The sequence below is a fragment of the Triplophysa rosa genome, linkage group LG22, assembly GCF_024868665.1.
Source record: "Triplophysa rosa linkage group LG22, Trosa_1v2, whole genome shotgun sequence".
Lineage (NCBI taxonomy): Eukaryota > Metazoa > Chordata > Actinopteri > Cypriniformes > Nemacheilidae > Triplophysa > Triplophysa rosa.
In genome coordinates, this window is record NC_079911.1 from 9131277 (window position 1) to 9152733 (window position 21457).

General features: G+C 37.8%; 1 long non-coding RNA gene across 1 annotated transcript in view; it reads right to left on the reverse strand.

The window, feature by feature from the left end:
• Nucleotides 1–8090: 8090 nt before the first annotated feature.
• LOC130546422 (uncharacterized) overlaps nucleotides 8091–21457 on the reverse strand; it is a 29619-nt gene continuing 16252 nt past the window's right edge. Inside the window, exon 3 of the long non-coding RNA XR_008961770.1 lies at nucleotides 8091–8952. This is a non-coding gene — a long non-coding RNA (uncharacterized LOC130546422). The remainder of the gene's footprint in view (nucleotides 8953–21457) is intronic.

The following is a 21457-nucleotide window of genomic DNA, read 5'->3' on the forward strand; positions in this document are numbered from 1 at the left end:
ACTTTCTTGACCCTGTGGATTCTCCATATTACCCTGCCTGTTTCTGTATCGTGAGTTAGTTTATTTTTGCCACCCGGTGGGAAGTGTTTTATTTCATGTTATGTATTTTAGTTACTAGTCCTGTCATTGTTACCCCCATCGTGGGCTTTTGTTTTGTTCTGTTCCCGTTTGTGTATTAAAATCTGCTAACCCCTTCAGTACCGCCTGCATCTGGGTTCTTCCTCCCCAAATTCCCGACAGAATGACCGAACCAAAAATGAACCCAGCAGGCAGCACAGACATGAGGCGGTGGCCGTGTACTTCCAACCTGGAGTGGTGGAAGGCCATAGTCTCACAGACCCATGCTGGAGGTGGCCCATTCCCAGCCCAAGGCCACCGTCCTATGCGGCTCGGGAGGTTGAGGCCAGGAGGGTTTCTGTCCCCGAGGTGTTGGTGAGTGCCTACCTGTTGGCTGGGATGTACGAACCTCCATCTTTTCCGGAGCGGGAGGAGTGGGTCTATAAGCCGTTCCCACAGCTGGTGGAGCGACTGCAGTTTCGGGAGGAGCTGGTTTGAGGCCCCTCTCCCAGCTGTCATCGAAACTCCTCTCTTTCCGATGGGGGTTTGGTGTCCATTCCGGAGGACTGCGTAGTAGGCACTCTCACCCTGGGGGACTCCGCACCTCCTGCGTCAAGCACCGCCACACCGTCCGCCTCACCCACTGCAGCCTCGCCTCCAGCCAGCCTCGGTGGCAAGCGGGGTAGACGAGAGTCGGAGGCCTCCAACCCCGAGTCAGCCGTGCCCTTCACCTCCTTCCTCCAGCCGACCACCAGACGGGTGGCTCGGCTGAAGAAGAGGCAACGGAGGGGTCGCGGGATCCAGCCCAGCCGGTGCAGATGGCATCCCAGCCGGCGATGTGTCCAGTCCGGTGCAGCCGGCGTCCTGTCCTGTCCAGCCGGCGATTCAGCCGGCGTCCTGTCCAGCCGGCGATCCAGCCGGCGTCCAGTCCGGTGCTTTATCCAATCATATATACTGTATATATATATTATATAAAACAATTATTTATCATTAAAAATACAAGTTAATAGAAATTATTAGTTTTAAACAAAAATATATGGATTTAATAAAACATGATTACATTAATATTTAATCCTATCCAAAATCTTATAAAAAAGACACCAATAATTTTCATTACATCAATATTTATTAACTTATACATTACTTCCATACATCCACAATTTCAGTACTCTCAAGTATCAGATTTTTAACTTCTAAGAGCTGGCAAACATTGACCTTAGAAAACCATATCCTTTATTGTCCCTCAAGTGTGATGCCAATGTATTTGGATACTGCTTGTGCATCTCTGATGACGAAGATTGCCATGGTTTCCTGCTGAAGAATTTGTTCAGCCTCTATAGACACCAGGAAAAGAATTTAGAAAGGAAAAAAATCAAGAATCACAAGATTCGGTGTAGACACGGTGTCACACACACTTTGTCAACACAACATCTTCACAAACACACCCTTAAAACGTTAACGTTAATACTAATCCTGTGGGTTTATGACGGGAGAATTTGCGAGTTTCAGTCAGAGAGCGCGTGCACTGAACAAAACACTTCGTTTCAGCATAACGTTAACTATCTGAAGTTGAAATTACAACAGATAACGTTAATTCCAAATAACACGGTAATAAAAGAGTGCCATGAATATCAAATTATTACTCTGTTTTGACTCACCTAAGGTTGAGTAATGAGCGGGAAATTGTCCGCCATGACATCTCCCACACATTTTCATCGTTAGTGACACTTAAGTACAAAACGTTTACATTAACGGACAACGTTAAAACGAATTCATATTCATTATTAATTGATTTCGTAAGTAGTTAACTTACCTTCAAAAACGTATTCACGAGTGACTGGTGCATCTATCTTAACTTGAGCGCGATCTGGTGGTGACTGGACGAGGTTTGTGTTTAATGCGCATGCGCTGCCCTGAGTGCGTAATCTAGAAATTGTACATTCGTCAAAACTAAAATTTCTTAGTTGAACTGTTAATTAAACATATTTATATTTAGCAATGTTTTAAACTGAAAAAGATAACTTCAAAAATCAAACTAATAATTTTAAGATGAACTGAAAGACAAATTATTAATTGGATGAAGTACTGCTTGAAAACCTTTTTTCAGTGCATGCACAAAATTAATCTAATGTTATTAGATATACCCTATATCACTTGTGCTGATGGGTTTTGTTAAAAACATTGGTAATGATTGTCTATTAAATGTATGGTAAGCAGGTGCTCAGTAATTGCGTGTAATTTTCATAAATGTTAAAAATAGGTGAAAACGAGCATAAGAAAGTGGTAGATGGTGACTTTACTTGATTGTGTAATTAACTCAATGGAGGAGAAAGGTCCAATCTGTGCCGGCCTCCTCATTAAACTCATTCTGTTTTTGATTGTACAAAATAGCTTTTATCTGCACCATTCCCTTGGCACTTTGAAAGCTTAATGAATAATTTCCAGATGAGTTCACCACCCCGCTCTTTACCGTGGCAGGAGGAAAGGGGCCAGGTACCCGTTTTTAGTCTTGCCACACTTTCCTTGTGTGCAGAGTGAGAGAGTTTGAGGATATATTAGGTTTATATATTCGTTTATTTTTGGTTGCTGGAGGTGAATTTGGTCCTCAGTCAAAATTACTCAATCAATTTGCATGCCTGGCGTTGCTTTGCATTGGTAAGTAATGGGGTTGAAGACTCGAACCCCCGGGCCCCCTGCACCATTAACATCAGCATTAATCACATCTTTAGCTAACTGTTCATCCAACATCTCACTTTCACTCTCTAAAACTGCTTTTGGCAAAGTCTCACTTCACCTTATGTTGGTATTTTCTGTATGATCACATTTCAAGCCATTAAATGGATTTCTACTTCAAGTCTGATCGATAGACATCTTAACTGGACCCAATTGCATTACGTCTCTTTCGCTATATTTAGAGAGCGGTAAAGGGATACGCGGATGCTGCCTCAATAGACAAATTTAGGCCTGAAAGCAAAATATGAGGACTAACCTGAATGTGTCTAGAAAATTCTCCTTTGATATGATTGTTCATAATCCATTATTGCAAAAAGGTTTCAGCAAATTTAAACTTAGAACCAGATTGAAATTGTTCATCTGTTTTGCCTTAAATAAAGTTTTGAAGTTGGTAAACCTTTTACTAAAGTCATTTTTTTTAAAAGATTATTTGATGACGATATCAATATACTGTAAAATTAGCACAAACTATGATGTAGAATAAATCAATTCACTTTTTTACAGTAATAACCATTAAACCTGATAATCATGAGCTTTTTTCAGGCTTGTATTTTAGTTCAATTCAACCGTGACACAATTCAGAAAGACAAAGTCTGTGATTCTGTGTAACATCTCGTTTCATTATAACCCAAAATATAGAAAAAGTCTTCACCCTTAGTCAAAGGAGAGGATCCTTAGTGAGATAAAGAGAAGAGAATTATATTACTAAAATATAAAAACATTAAGAGACATCTGTTCTGTTTGACGTCAGGGGATTTCTCAGTGTTTGTGCTGTATTGAATTTAACTGATGACACTCATTAGTACATTGCATCCAATTGTGTTAATTGTACAATCTTGTGCACAACTGAGACTGTTTTAAACTGGGAACATTTTAACCCTCTGTCACACACAGTTATGATTTAATTCACTTTCCCTGCATAAAAAAGTAGCTCATCACTGAAATCAAAAACAAATTTGGGAAAATAATATATTTTTTCCCCAGGGTGTTGGGTTGCCTGCAAGACTACCATTGCTTTTGATTTTAATAACAAGGTCCATTTTATGCAAGAAAGGTGAATGTGAAATAAACAGGCAAATGAAAAATAGAATACAGAGTTTTACTGATGCATATTCTATTTGATATCTGATGCACAATAAGTAAGTTTTATAGTTTTTAGACACTTTTGAAAAATAGTATACAGTGTATAAAGGAAGACTTAAAGTTCACCCAAAAATGAAAAATCTGTCATTCACTTACCCTCTGGTCATTTTAAACACGTATGACTTTCTTTCTTCCACAGAATAGAAAAGAAGATATTTTGAAGAAAGTTGGTTACCGAACAGTGCTGGCACCAAATGGGTGCCGGTTAACAACATTTTTCAAAATATCTCATTTTGTGTTCTGCGGAAGAAAGAAAGTCATACATGCAGGTTTGAAATGACAAGAGGATGAGTATGACAGAATGTTCATTTTTGGGTGAACTTTCACTTTAAGACTAACAAATCGACACTCATGAAATATAGCTTCACTAAGTTTATTTGGCTGATTTCCTCTTGCCATAGAGTTTTGCACATTTTATTTAACGTTGTCTGTTTTTTGTAATCACAGCTAGTCACATGAGTTATAATATGTGGCAAAATGTTAGCAAGCCAATTAACTAACAAGAAAACATGTAGCAATAACTTGAAACTTGAAAATGTGCTTGCGTTACATTTTCTGTATTTATTTTTAGAACTTGAATCTTCACTAAAACTTTTGGACATCAAAAAGGTGTGACTGGTGCAATTAGCACAACAAAACAAGATTTATATTTATCACTCCACAATAATTGAAACATTGAAAACAGTTCAACAGTTTGCTTCTCATATCTGCTGTTTACTTCATTATTGTTAAACCAGGAGTACATACTGTACTGTAATATGCTGCCAAGAGTTTATAAATGGTTGTCAAGAACAACGTTTGGAGACTTTACTGCAAAATCAATCAAAATGACAAGTTCTGAACCTCTGCTTGCTGTTCTAAAAACAGAATTATAAACAGCCTGGACACAATTCACTGAAAAATCTCAAATATTCTCAACATAAGTCACAAAAGTAAGCGAGAGATGCTTGCGTTTCATTATGTGATTGTGTTCACACATGGCTGAAAGTGAAGTGGAAGGCTTCTGCAGTGTGAGATAGAGAACAATGCATTTCACCAGCTGTAATGATAAAGCCACTATCTTAACCTTTAATTAAAATATCAGGAACTTAATTAATCCGTCCACAGCAAAGGTTTCCCTGTGGATGTTATGACAGCCTACTTTATTGTTCCTACAGAAATGAGTATTCACATAAAATATTTACATTACTGTGCAAAAGTATAGGCACTTAAATATTCACCCAAAATATGGTTTTATGTTTTTTTTAAATGATATCTATGGCTTTAGTGTGTGAGTAGGTAATATCAGTTTGCATTTCCAAACATTATTTTGCTATTATTTGTAATAATCCAGTCTGATATTTGTATGCAGGGAGTCTGACAATAGTGGGTGTTCCACATGGAGATCTGGTCTCACCATCATTGTGTCTATTATTACATGAAGAAAGAGAAAAACTGACTGAGACTAAATCCAGAAGAACTGTTGCAATGTCACACAACCTACTGGCAAAGCTGGACTGTGAAGACTGAAAGTTGTAGGCACTATAAATTAAAGTGGGGATGCTTTTAAAAATAATGGCATAAATTGGTTTTATCCAGGCCTATCAATTAACTTTAATTAACTAAATCAAATCAATATTTGGTGTGACACCCTTTGCAGTTAAAGCAGCTTTTGTACACTTGTGCATCGTTTTTTAGGTAGCTCTGCTGGTAGGTGTCTTCAAGTGTCCTGGAAAAAAATATGTAAATTGATATTTCCTCATGACACACTGCAGCAAAAGATATAAATAAGTGACTTAAAACCATTTTTAGGGGTGAAAATAACATGCCTTGCACAGTACTGCATTTCAGTGGAATTCAAAAGACCACAAAAAGCTGTTATTTTTTAATATTTTCTGTATGCCTGTATGCATTTGTATAAATATTCTTTAGCGGCCATATCTATAATTTCCATTGGAACTAGTGGCCTACATATGAATCAGATATTGTTTTAGTGATTACAGAGATTTTTTTACATTACATTTTTGTTGCTGTGTAAGAAAGAATTAAATGCCACATGTCTTAATATTATAAAGAATATTGTACTGTTTATATATCAGATAATCTATGTAGCAGTGCCCTCTGCTGGACTTTGGCCATTAATCAAGCAAAATGATTGATTGCAAAAAGGCATGTTTATACCCACAATACACAAAAATGACAACAAGACAACAATGACAATAAGATTTATGGTGAATTAACTGAGTTTATCAGTTCCTCAGTATAGATATAAATACAGCAAGTCCAAATAGCCATGCTGATTCACTAGCACAAAGCAGAATTTTCTACTGAATGTGAAATTGCGTTCGTTTTGAAATGTTGGAATAATCAGTTGCAATGCAGTTGCTCATTAAACTGTAATTAAGGCAGTTTCTATTTCAGCAGCAAAATGTGAACACGGTCAACAGTAGCATCATAACACGAAAATGACTCTCATTTATCTTCAGAGCTGTGGGCACAGCTCCGTCTCTGATTGGCTTGTGATCCTCATCTCTGCGATCTGAATGGTTCGGAGGCCTTGATGACTTTGATGTGGCTATACTGGGCCCTTGTGACTCTCTTGGCTGGAGGTTGAAAGCAAGCCCAGTGACATTTCTGTGAGCCCTGAAGTTATGGGTCAATGAGAAGACGTCACACCCACGGGGAAAATTGTTGGAAAATGTCATCTAGTCATCGGCGGCACTGAGACGACTGCCACGCTCACTGTGACAATTTTTCATCATTCCAGTCAGAGCGATTGACCCGCTGTCACTGTGTCTAACAACGTCATCCCATAATGATTTAGCCAACATGACAACCACATGATGAGATTGAAGGCAAGATGACTATGAAACTATGAGGTTTTACGAGGATATTTCTGACAGGTTTATTGCTCATTTATACAGTGCTTCACGTGTACATTCCTCTCATTTTCTGCATATCCCTGCGCTTCTTTTATTTTTAAGTAAAGAAACGCAAATAATGTTATTGCAACAATGTTTCAACTTCTTTCAATTTTGCATGGCTGTTAAGTACTTATGAAGCACAAGTTTACACGGCTAAAAAAAACAATTGCCTTACAATTGGGCTCTAGTTGTGAATCATTACAACAAGTGTGACATTTTCTGGATAAACATCCCACAGATATGGGTTCATTAATCATGTTGTGAATCTAAAGGGGAGCTGTGAAAATAAGGACAAATAAAAAACACATTTCAAAGCAAAACAAATGCTTGAATAAGGGAAAAGGTACACAGCAATATAAAAAGTGTTTGGATGTCCCGATGGGAAATGTTTGTTCAATTAGCAGAAAGAAAAGGCCACGTTTGTGAACAATAGCTCAGCATAGTTTTTGAAGATGTTACTAAGCTCTTTCACATCACAACCAAGCATCATTTTGCTTATTAGGAAACTTTTGCTTTGAATGCAAGCTTTACTGCTACACATACCATGTTGCAGAATACTGATAATAGAGAAATATATGCATGCATCTGCTTTACTTTCTTCTGCTGTTGTATACTGTATATTTACGTAAGCATCAAAAATGAAAATGAACACATTGTTCCATAAGGCCACTGATTGGTTAATTGGTTTTGATTGATTGATTAATAATTAACTGTAAGCCGCTTTGGATTAAAGTGTCTGCCAAATGTGTATGTTTGTATATTTTTTGTGTGCATTCATGAAAGCATCTGCACCCTCAAATTTTAATTAGTTTCGATGAATTATGTTTGTCTTTTATACCTTTGCTTGGATCGATATCCAACTCAAGTATAAGGCTTTTTTAATGTTCAGTCAACAAAACCAGGCATTAATGACTAATTATTCCTTTAGAAACTGTACTTGTCTGAGGAATATAAAGAATGGAAATAAACTTCAAAACATTGAGGCAGACGGAAGTTTGCTAGTACATACGACCGTATTGTTATTGAGGTCAATGCGGCAGACAGACTCCACCTCAGGCTATGTTCTCAATGAAAATATTTGCTTATCAAAAGCCATCATTACAACTATCAGCACTTAAATTTGCAATAATTAGATCTTCATGTTTAGACAGAACAGTACTTTTATACTTGCTGTGCGATATGGAGAAGAGGAAAATGTCTGGACAAAACAAAACACATGGAAAAGTAGGAATTATAGAGTGAAATATGATGCTGATAACATCCTAGTGTGTTTTCCTCTGCTGAAACAAGTTAATTTAGCAAGAAAGGTCATCTTTTAGCTGGGCAGATGATTCCAAACACAATGCAGAATTAACATTGAAGAGTACCAGGACCAAAAAGCTGAAAGTCCAACAAGGTTTGAATCAAACCTTTGATCTCATTCCATTTGAAAATGTATTAGGTGTTATTTGACAATTGTGGTCGGAAGTCTCACAACCTTCAGCAAATTTAACTGGAATAATGGCCCAAAATATATATAAAATACGAGCAAACATATATCTACAGTAGCATCTACTGTAGACTTATACAGTTTGTTTGAAAATGTGAGTGATCATGGCATGTTTAACAGCACTCACCATATTATTTTATTTTTATATAATTGCTGAGGTGTTTCTAGGTGGTTGCCAGGGTGTTGCTATTCCATTGCTGAAGTGTTTGTTGGTAGTTGCCAGGGCGTTGTCAAGCTATTCTTGAGAGTTTCGTTGGCGGTTGCCAGGGTGTTGGTATATCAATGCTTAGGTGGTTGTTGAGGAATTGCCAGGGTGTTGCTATTCCATAGATATTTTTTTGCTGGGGATTGCCAGGGTGTTGCTATTCCATTGCTGAAGTGTTTGTGGGTGGTTGCCAGGGTGTTGCTATACCATTTCTGAGGTATTTGTGGGTGGTTGCCAGGGTGTTGCTATACCATTGCTGAGGTGTTTTTGGGTGGTTGCCAGGGCGTTGTGATGCTATTCCTGAGGTGTTTGTAGGTGGTTGTCAGGGTGATGCTATACCATTGCTGATGTGTTTGTGGGTGGTTGCCAGGGTGATGCTATACCATTGCTGATGTGTTTGTGGGTGGTTGCTTACTGTCTTTCTGGAAACAAAATTAACAATCATAAGCATTTTTGTAAGGCACATACAGTATATACACACTTGATAAAAATGTTTCTCATGATCTCCAAAATCTATGAATCTGAAGGTGTATATTTCAATTGTAGACAAAAATATAACTGTGCCAACACATTAATTTTTCATTAGAATACTAAAATGTTATTTAAAAATATTTTTGAAGGTGATGACATGGACCAAATAATGAATAAGAACCACCCAATAAGAGTCTAGCATAGATTACAATTTATTCAATACTGTTAATAAAGCTTCGCAGGGTGAGACCTCAAGAACCTGGATAATACATTTCACATTTTTCTGCAAATTCTATGTACGATTTGGCAAAGGGTGACTAATTTGAAGATGCTGAAATATAACATAGAGTGCATTTATTTTGGTGTGTTTAGCAGTTACAATTGTGTTATTTAATGGTTTTGATGAGTTCACTATTATTCTAAATGTAAAACAAGTTGATCTAAATGAACAGTGAGCATGTGTTCCAAACTTTTGACTTGTAGTGTATATCATACTTTATTTACATAATATGAACAACCACTGCTGTTTTTGCTCATTTTTGATCACTTTTGTTACTACGATTTTCGACAAATGCCTCATTAGGTCTTTTGGCACCGTCTGTCAGCTGTAAGGCACTGCAACTGCATTCGCTCATCTCCAAATATCACATGCCAGCTGCTGACTACAGTAGCTGACCTTTCCCCCTTTCTCTAATACCCCTGAGCATCAGCATACTGACATTTCCACCGTTCAAGAGGAAGAAGGCCTGCATGTCTTATTCCAGCAGAGGCCTTTGTGATATTTAGAAAGAGAATGAGAAAGCCTTGATCTTTGACAAATGAATATGAGGACAGGGACCATTAAAGGTTTTAATACACTGCCACGACCTCCCTAATTAAATCCATGTCTGTCAAAAAGCAATGGTATGTGGCACACGCAGGGTTTTGAAGTTATGCATCGTTGAGGAATATTCTTGCACAACTATTAATCAACAGCTATTATGCAACCAGAGCGGATTAGTTTAATATGAGGAATTAAACAATGCACTATTTTTGATCTTCTTAAGTGTACAGTAATTCCCATTAATGATGCTAAACAGCACATTTTTGTTCTTATAAACAGGTTTGCAATTTCATTATGAAACACTTGATGGCAGTATAAGCAGGGGCGACTGTCTCGTGGAAGTCTGCCCTTTTGCATCTCCATACCATAGGCACAGTGCATCTTGGTTATAACACAGAGAAACCTACATACATATGTATCCGCCCCTTTAAAGTTTTTTAATAGCCATCATCATTAGACGAGTTCTGTAGGTCACCAACTTTTAAACATTTGTAAGAAATATGGATGCAGACTATTACAGTACTGTATTACAGTAATGGGCAAAAGCAAAACTAGTTGATCTAATAAAACCAGTTTATCTTATTTACCACTTATCTTCATATCTGAAAACAAGGTAACATGGGAATTCTATCTGTCTGAACTCTCGCTGGCTGTGCGAGTTGGAATATTAAAGATTAATAACACCATATTAGAGAGGAAATTGGGAAGTGGCGTGTCTCGTATAAGTTTGTTTTACATAATAATTCATCATGTTTTTAAGTTCTGTTTGTGTGCGTGGGTGTGACAAAATACATTGTGTTTATTTATTGAAGGTGTCACAGTACCAGCTTTGGTTAAAGCTATGTTTCTTTTATAAAATACACTCATATAGTTCCCTAGCAACAAGCGCTGATGGCAACCGCAGTGCAGTAAATATTTGAGTATATTTTCCCTCTCTCTTTGCCTAAAAGACACTCGCTTTCATGTTGCTATTCTGAATACAAATAAGAGAGGCAATTTCATACTGTTTAGCTGCAAACAATATACACAGGTCTTTTTTTAGGACAGCACTCCTATGGTTGTAACTTCGAGTCATTATACACATAGCCTATACACACAGCTCTGTCCCAAAACTTTGTTAGCATCTGTTAGCATCATCAAACTTTGTAAGTGACGGCAGGAACTTTGCGTGCCACACAGTTAGCGCTCCGCTAATTCATTTTCTATATGGTTTCATGTAAGCATGTTGCTAAACTAATAATGCTAGCACAATATACAAACATTGGGTAAAATAATAATAATAATAACATCGTTGCTGTGCTTCCGAAACTTCAGGTGCAAATGAGTTTTTCAGGAAATGGAAAAACACTACTTTTTAAATGAGCAAGCGTTGTCGAAGTTGTCAAGCACTTTTTACCAGTTTGTATTGGTTAGACATCTGCAAAACTCCATGAAAAACATAAAGGATGACTAAAAATAAAAATGCACGCAATATGGAGATACAAGGTTTCAGAAAGACAGCAGCGATAATTATAATTTGAATAATGTTTTTAAGGCCTATTCATGTTTTTCAGGAGCGACTGATACGTGTTCTTTTTAAACAACGTCTCACCTCTTGGATTCATTTTTACACCATACACGCACAAAGCATTCTGGGAATGCTCGTCTAAAATGAGGAACTTTATGTCATCTTAAATATAAGTTCACAGGCACAGAAGGTCCATTTTACAGATGAGAATGATGGAAACCGTACAGTTTCACAGAGTCCATTGAGATTATTGACCGCCTCATGAGTTGTGTGGAAGTGATGAAATGTCAACATATAAACCATTTCATGCATTTCAATAGCCAAGTAATGACACACGGAATACATAAGGCACGGTCCGCACGAGATCTGCAGCACCACTGTGAATTGAAAGGGAAGACAGGGATGAGCTTTGGGCTGGACTTCCCACAATTGCCCCCCCTGGGAGCTTCCGGTACGCCTGCTCGGCACAACAGACCGTCAGTTTGAAAAGCATACTAGGTTTTTATTCCCCAGCCTGGTGGTTGGTCTTTCTCAGTTCTCGGATCCTACAATTTGCTCAAATTTCAACTTTTCACACCACGGCGTTGTTTCCATCACTCAGTTCTTGCCTGTGTGCCTTCATTTAGAACCATAAAGAGAACAAATCGCCAACAAATTACAGAGAGGGACATTAACACTGACAAACACAACATGACAAGTAAATGGTAGAGACTCGCGCCTCCCAGCTCCCCTTCTCGCCCAAAGAGATTTAAATAATAAAAACCGTCGGCCTGTGAACAAACAGGATAATTATGGCCTGCAGTCTTCCTGTACCCGGTCAGGCACGGCAGAGCAGAAAGAAACACGTTATTACCACTCAAAGCTTTCTGCCAAGGAATTAAGGAGCATCAATGTTTCATAGAGTCTTAGCGTTCGGGAGGAAACTCGTCTTGAAAATCAACACATTATGACCAGACATCTCTGTATTCCATTTTTACACCCACTGCGAAAGTCATTGCGTGTAAATGCGCCATTGAGAAATTCCAAATAGACTGAAGAAAATTTCTCATTCAGTGGAAAGAGAGATTAGGTATTCGGGCAAATTGGAATATGAAACAGGTGTACACAAGTTGTGCCGGCAAAATTGGAATAAAAGATAAAAAGGAAATATTGGTGGCATGAAATTATATGCGCTGCAGAGCTGTTCATTAAACAGCGTGACAAAGTTATAGCCATAGTAGGTGTATTCTTAACCAAGAATTGTAAAAGTATCATTGCTCATTTTCAACAAAATCTTTTGTATTCTACCAGTCAAAACAGGCCAGGTTAAAGGTGCAGTGCATATGAAATTATTTACACCACAATCTCCATCTTTTGTTTTTGTTATGAAATATTCCACTATAAATAACAAATAATAAGAACTATTGACTATATATATTCTACTAGACTTTCCCTCAACATTGCAAATCATGCAGATTTGAAGTTTGTATTGTTTGTATGGAGCCATGAGGTGCACCTGTGACATTTAGATCAGACTATGTGAGCGGATCGGAGCGACAGCAAATTTCTCTCACCGCTCTGAGCGCTTCGTAAACGCTCCGCTTCAACTCAACACTGTGTTTTCTATTTCCTGCTCCTCGCTCGCTCCCCACACTGCATGGTGAGATAAACCTCGCTCTGAGCTCGCTATAATGGTAAATTTGTGCATGTGTAGAGAAAGATTCACAAAAGTGTAAATGAAGTTGTTGGCAGAAAATAAAGATTTGCATGTGAAGAGAAAGATGTGTAAAATGCCAATTTGCATGCGTAAATGACCCTTCGTGTATTGCAGAAATATTTTTCAGAAATAGACTTTTGGTATGACTTTCTCAGTCAAGAGATTTTTGCAAGCAGATCTACAAACTCGATTTTCTACTCAACAAGAGTGAAAAGAGTGGAATAATAGGCCTACGTATCAGATTATTTCCTGAAAATATTTCTGTGACACACTCAAGTGCTTATTTTTTCTTTCACAATTTTGCGTGCGATTACCAAATCTCACTCAGTGATTCTACTTTGCAAATCTTTATTTAAAATTCTTAAAGGTCCAGTGTATGAAATTTAGTGGAGAGGTTGTGAATTGCAACCAATTGCTCACTCCACCCCGGCTGACCAAGAACTAAGATGTCATCACGTTTTCGCTTTTTTGCCGAATGAGAAAACATATCTAAGAAACGCCCTCTGTAGAGCAGTTTGTCCGTTTAGGGCTACTGTAGAAACAACATGGAGAATTCCATGTAAGGGGACCCGCGGTGTATGTAGATAGCTCATTCTAAGGTAACAAATACATAACGCTTCATTATTATACACCTCTGAAGACATAGTTATGTATATTATATTGAATTTCTGTCAATAGATCCTCCAAAAAATATTACACACTGGACCTTTAAATGTTCATCCAAGCCCAATCATGCTATTGGTTGAGGCAATGTTAAGCAATGTTTAATAGTGATACTTGTTTAAAAGTGTCTGAACCAGAAATACTATCCGAGCTGTAAATTCTTCATGAGATCCAGAACAGCTTGATATAATAAATGTTTATAATGATCTTGAATTCGATTTGTCTAGCCATACCATTTTGTTCCCAATTAATAAGATAATTAAGTGAAGAATTAGCAGAACAATGGGCACATGCTATAAACTTGCCCCGCTAATCAGCCACACGGCAAAAATAAACCATTTATACCTATGACCATTAGCCACAATGCTGATCTTACCTGAAGCATGCAACACTGATGGTTATTTATGAGTGCAGAGTGTACATATGGTAAATGACACTTTGTGTAACAGGTATTGATTTACAAAACTAAACATAGCACTCTTACGCTCACATTACATATACCAATCTATAAGTCAGTGAAACTAAAAGAAGACTTTATATGATTTTCCTCCCAGAGCTCCAATTATCCAGTAGAAATTGAGATTCTTGATCAACTAACAGAATTTTGGCCTATTTCTAGGCAGTCTCGGTGGACTCATCATTGTAGCTGCATTTATCTGTGCACCACCACAATGCTGCTTTTGTTACACTCAAAAAGCATTTCTGAGGATTCCTATAAAGCCTACGTGATAATCAAAATATTATGGTTTGTGTATGACGCAAATCATGGGTGTATCCTTGTACTGTATGCTCTAATGTATTTGTATAATAAATACACTAGCATAATTTTACAAGACTTAAAAAAAGCTAAAGGATTTTTCTTCTGGAAAAACACAAAAGAAGATATTTTGAAGAACGTTGGTAAGCAAACAACCTTAACCCCCTTTGACTTTCATTGTATAGATGCAAAACCACTAACACATGTTTCAAAATATCCTCTTTTGTGTTGCACAGAAGGAAGAGTCATATACAGGTTTTGAAGGGTGAATAAGTCATGACAGAATTTTTGGGGGGGGGGTTGAACTATCCCTTTAAGGGTCAGTAAATTATGACAGAGATTTAATTTTAAACCCAAAAGTTTAGCGATGCGTGGAATGGCATCTTCTAAAACGTGGTGAATACAACAACAAACCAGTTTGAACTTGCAACCTACTCTTCCATGAAGCATCCATCTTTGCTTGGTCTACGCTGCTAAAATCGCACATTCTCCCTTAGGATCAGCCTCCACGCCTCCATCACACAGACACTAGCTCTGCACAGCACACCGTGAGCCTGTTCCCCATCTAAAAAGTTCAATCAGAAGCTTATGTGGGCATCACTATGGAACCTGTCCACCTGGGCCTCAGGTCTCCATCCAACAGATGAGGCTGCCAGGGGCTGAGCGCAGAGGCAGATGGCGTATAAGAGGACAGAAACGCTCTCCATCAACACCGACGCTGTGACGGCTGAGGCATCGTCGCCGACTGATACCTCTAGTCCTACTTTGTTACGCCACCGTCCCTTATGACAGCCAACACGCTGTGCCCTAACCGCTGAGACATCTATGCGCTGTATCCAGTCAGGACCTGCATTTATTCTCTCCGCTGCACTGTGACTGTGATTTCTGACAGTCTTAGGCAGGATTAGAATGGTTTTGTACAGGCGGTAGTTAGCGTTGTAGTGGAATTTGTTTTTGCGTGAAATTCCTGAGAGGCGTGAGGCTTAATTCAGGGTAAATTGTTTTCGAAGAGTTTTGAACGGCGCAGTGAAACCAGATATCACACACTTTGGCGATGCCAGCTTGTCAGAGCTACGGGCAAACGGGAAGCATGCAGCCTCCAAAGGGCACCGGGTCCTTCATATTCTGCTGGAAGCTTTGCACAAAAATTGTGTTAGGGCCTTACTTTGAATTTAAATGAATATTGCATGCTCTTTTTCAAATGTCATCTTCCTTGCATGCCAAGTTTACACTTTCCATTGCATATTTAGCCATGGGAATGCATAAGGACCTTTCAATCAAGGAAAGGCACCTTCCCCTAGACTTTGTATTAATTATGAAAATGCATTCAGGGCAAGGCCATCCAGATGTCTAGTGGCAATTGGAATTTAAAAGCTTTTTTTGGCTTGTTATTGTGGTCTCTAGACTCTGGGAAATCCCAAATGCATCACTGGGGATTGCGCTCACAGTCCAATTAGCATTTTGAGCAATTACAGCAAAGAAGGCCATGGTCATTTAAGAGGCGAAAAACTTATGGAGTTTCAAGGCACTCCGGGCGGGAAAAGGGACGCGGAGATTGAAGGGAGAACGGCGTAAACAGGAGGAAGCTGAGGGGTGCTTGAAAAGTACTGCTGAGAGTCTAGACAGAAGAAAAAGTGCACAACGGGTCAGACAAAGTGAAATTCAGAGAAGAATCTGACAAGTTACTCAAGAAACAGTAGCCACGAACAAAAAAAGGAAACATTCGTTGAGGCTGGAAAAATACATCAAAACCTTTGCCACTGTTGAAATAAACATTCTTACAGATAGTGACAATTAAAAGCTTTTACAATTAGGCAATCATTTCAACTACCCTGCTAATAAAAGACCTATTTTCAGAAAATATAAACCTTATCAGCTGGCCCATGAATATAATTAGGTGACATAATTTTTCAATGATTCAAAATATAATATAATTTTAACTATATTTCTTTGCGTAAATACATTTTAGCACAATACAAGTAGATTATATACATATATGATATTATTGTAAAAAAATATGGCTATAGGTTGTGAAAGTAATTGTGTGTTTGCCTAATAACTGAACTGCTTCAAGGGGCGCTAACCATATTAAAGTAATTAATTATTGACTTTTTAGTTTGATTCACTGCCAATGCCTCTGCCTATAGCCTTAAAACGGTCATTTATGCATTTGGATACAATTTTTCCTTTTTCACAAAAGAAATCTGATTAAATTTAATGATGAAAAAGTAAAATACAGCATGAACATGAAATATTTGTTGCTATACATGCCAAAACTTGCAAATCGAATCATACATACAAGCAGTTCCTTAGATAAACCTGCATATGATATGATGGCAGCTGACAAAGATGTGCAAAGAAAACAGGGGCATGGCCTTATATATAGCGTGGTGACATGGTCACATTTAATAGTGCTTCTGATGAAAGCTGGAATGAAAGACTATAATCAACACATATCGAGGCCTCAAGACACATGAGCTTTGCATTGAGTTTCTCCACTGACACAGTACTGAATGCACACTTCAAATCAATAACACTGAGAAAAGCCACCAATGGAGATGCTTTGACGGTGTCAAGAGTGTGACAGACCAAGAAAAGGATGAGGTATAAATTGCTGGTGTGACAAAAGACGTTACAACTGGCCAGCAGGGGAAAAGGTAAATAGTTAAAGAGAAAAGAGAAGATAAAGCGAGACATGAGAAAGAGAGCGCGAGAGAGAGAGAGAGAGAGAGTGCCTTTACAAAAATAACCACGGCAACCAACAAAACACCACAGTTACTACAATTAGAGTTAGACAGCTACAATAAAAGTGCAACTTGTCCAAAAAAGCGATTCTGAAAATATCTTCCATTCAATAGAATCCCATTTCAATTCATTATGGTTTGACAATAAAAAGTATACATGTAGTAACAATATTTTACTGTGAAACTATGATTCATGGTCAATTTCTAAGGGGTCACCATTTCCTCCCTATTTTAATCTAATCTAAACTTTTTTTCCACTGCAAAGAATCTTTTATAAAAGCAGGATGTTAAATATTCTTCATGGAATCATTCAGCCAAAAAATTGTGCACATGAATTCAAACTCGGTACACTTTTTGTGCTCTGAAATGAATGTTCAGCATTTCTTTTTTCGAACTCTGAAAAACAGCATGCAATTAATTTGTCAAGTAGGCTATTTGTTAAATCAGCTGGCTGTTTTGGGTCAATATGAACAATTAATGACTGTTAAATACAAAATCTACATCAAGTCCAAACGAACATGTCATAACAAAATAATCCTCCATTGACCAGGCACATGGATGGATCTCTGACTACCATCACAGTTAATATTGATGTATTTGCTATTTAAGTTGTGCAGTTGTGGAGTCTTTTCTGCATGATCCTTGTTTTCAGAGTTGATTTTCATCAAAGATCGTTTTATGTTATCTACAGAGTCAACAACACACAGGGAATAGATATCTGACAGATACAGGTCATGACAGTCTAGACAGAATACACTGAAATATAAGGTACCGATAATAAAAACAGAGAAACAGCATTTTGCTGCTATTTTCATGCATTTTGTCAGTATTTTTTTGCTCATTTCTGAAAAATCCATGTCCATTTTTCTCTTCTTGGAACAGGCCAAAAATGTGGATGATTCATGTACTAGACTCACATATTTTTCCAAATAAAATCAGTGTAAGCCCTTTGATATACAATCTCACACAAAATGCCCGTTTTAATAAGAAATACATCAACACAAGAAGAAAAACTGCATTCATGAAGCAATTACATTAAAATCTCAAAAACACAATGGCCGTATGCCATTCACAACCATAATTAATTTCAGTGTTTGATACTATACTTTTGTTCACTTGCATTAAACAGCATATTATTTTTAATGTATTGTGTTGCCAATTGATTTCCAGTGTGAGCCCCGAGTCAAAACCAGTTGAGAATCACTGCTGTAGACTTCACACGGACAGAGAGGGCACAGAGACGCGCTTTAAAACATCAAAAACACAGCATGAAACGGCAAAGCACAGACACAGACAGAAAATGAAGAGTCCTTCATAAAAAGTGAGAAATCAGTGCATTGAGTGCCTTGTGGGACAAAAGGAATAATGACGCGCCGGCATTGAGGAACCGAACAAAGAGGAGGGTGCAAATGGATTTGATGTGAGACGTCACAGGTAAAGACAGCAAAGTGAAGCATTGGACGGAGATGAGAGAGAAGGAGAAAAATGGGAGTAGAAGGTCAGACAAAGAGAGAGAGAACAAAAAGCAGGGGTTCGATTCAGCCAGGGATGAGGTGAGAGACTTAAATAAAAAGACTGACAGGTGAATGGGGGGTCTTTTTTGTGTGGAGACTGCGTTTATAAGTGTATGCAGCTGTGAGGTTTGCTTTAAGTACTGACAAGGGCCTGTGAAAACACACGAGAGAGGAAACATCGTGGGCTGTTAAGAGCCGTATGGGGAGGAATGCCGAGAAAATGTTGACATAACTGACAGGACGGCGCTAAAGGTGTTGATGGTGTTAAAGAATTCCTGAGGTCGTTGTCAAACAGGCATCTATACATTCTTTTCAACAAACTTACATCAATACTTCTAAATGCAAACAACTGGAACACATAAACATTTAACTGTCTTAAACATTAAGGGATATTATCTAGAGGCCACATGTTAGTACAGCCACAGTGGTACTGTGTATAAGCATGCTTGTGTTTGCTTTTATACATTTATGTACAAGTACATTTCAATCAGATGTTTGAACAATTAATATAGGTATATTTTCCCTGCCAATTATATTACTGGTGCTTTAAATAAAATCTGCTTCATTTTTCTGCTTTCTGCTCATTTAACGCTACTGGCTATAGTCTTTAGGTGGTTCGTAAATATAATTTTTTAAGCAACTAGGTCATAATTACAAGTATAAACCTCTGAATTTCTGAATTGAGGCTGTGTCAGTGAGAAAACAAAAGCATTGAATGCAGCATCTGTAGATGACGATAAATGTGCTAAAATGATGAATGTTTACTTATCTCAGAAGCTGATTTTAGTGATTTTGTGTCTTTACACAGCTATTGAAATAGAAGCAAGCTGCAATATCTGTATAAAGGAAATCTGCATAAAGTTTGATTTGCGACTTCACTGCCGCTTCATTAATATAATGTAAACTAGGTTGTAGTTTACACTAGTATGGGCTAAGGGTTTGAACATATCAACCCAGTCTCATGTCAGTTTAAAATTTAGAATCTATTTATTCGTGTTTATGGACACAAATTCACCTTACCTAGTCAAACTGAAGGTCTGGCTACACGAAACCGCTTTCTTTGGCCAAGGCCCGCCCCAGAGGCCATATGACTGACAGGTAAAGCAACCAATCACGGTTCGTTTTGTGCCGCGTCATGTTTAGAGGCATGGAAGTGTCCCCGCAGTAACAGACCGGTGTACATTCACGAACGTGTCAAAAGTTAAAAGCAACAAAATGATTATAAGTTCCTGTGAACCTTGCATAATTTGAAGAATTAAGCGTTTAATCGATCGTGATGAATTCTTATAGCAACCGTTGTAAACACGACAGCTTACTTCTTAGATCTGAGATGGCTTCGTGTTGTTTCCAGGCGGACAGTTAAAGAACGCGACACGCACGTCTCCCGGAAATCCTGTGAAATTCGACCAATCAGATGACGACTTTGAACGTGCTGAAGTGTTTCCAGAAAAGTGTGCTTTATGCATCAGACGTTTAGCCAACGGTCCGTGGGCGTGGCGTCTGAGGCTGAGACTACCCCGGCCCTTACCCCACCCCAAACCCTAAAATCACAGGCGCAAAGGCTAACCCTTCCCCTTAACCCTAATGACAAAGGGACAAAGTCAAATCATAATAAAACATACGAAAGAGAATGTAAAAAATTTACATGAGCCGTAAAAATAGGCCAAAATTCCCATCAGATTGCATTGATATATATTTATTCATATGAAAGATACTTTGTATTAAAATACATTGGATTGAAAGTTGTGCTGAGTGACACGAAAAAAGGGGAAATTCATGTAATGAACACGAATATCAATAGACACAGTCATGGCCAAAAGTATTGGCAGTGACATAAATTTTGTGTTTGGCTAAGTTTGCAGCTTCTGTATTTGAACATTATTTTCCCACATGTTTCTATGGTATACTGGATATCTTAAATTAGCATATTTTAAGTTTTAAAGGCATTTATTGGCAAAAAGATAATATGCAAAGAGTCAATATTTAGCGATGTTGGTCCACCTTCACACAATGACGCTGTACCGGGGAGGGGGCGTGGTCAGCTCGAAATGTATTTTCAAGTCCACATTGAATTTCGCAACACCAAACCGCGCTGTGTGTAAATGAAAATGCAATCCCAAATGTTCAACCTGTTAATGTTAATGCATTTAGGGAAAATAACATTAGAATTTTCATTTTGCTACAGTTTTGCTTGACTATCTTAAACATATATAATCAATCTGGGGAATGCATTTTCATTTTAATTTTGCAACTTAAAGAGCATTAAAAATATCCATTTAAATAACATATTAAAACTAGTGTAGGAACTGACAAATGTAATTGATGTAATTGAAATTTTATTTTAATTTTGCACTTAATGATGCATATATGTTATTTAAAATGTATATTTAAAGACACAACTGCATTGTCATTTTACATACTGCATTGCCATTTTGCGTGTTGCATTTCAAATTGAAAATAGCTACCAATATGCTTCCATACTAGCCAAACACAAACCGGAAGTTAACTGGGGTCAGGCACGCGTGCGTCCGATAAAACGGTCTATAGCTGTCAAATATAAGAAATGACATTTCCCATAAAATATGATACAGAAAGGATTATGAAATATAATAAATATTATTTTAGTTATTTGGAAAAATACATTTTTTAGAAACCGTAAAATACAATTTAAAAAAAGACAGTCATTATTAAACCAACTAACGGTTTCATGTGGTTCATGTTTTAGGAAGAGAACTTCATAAGTTATAAGATC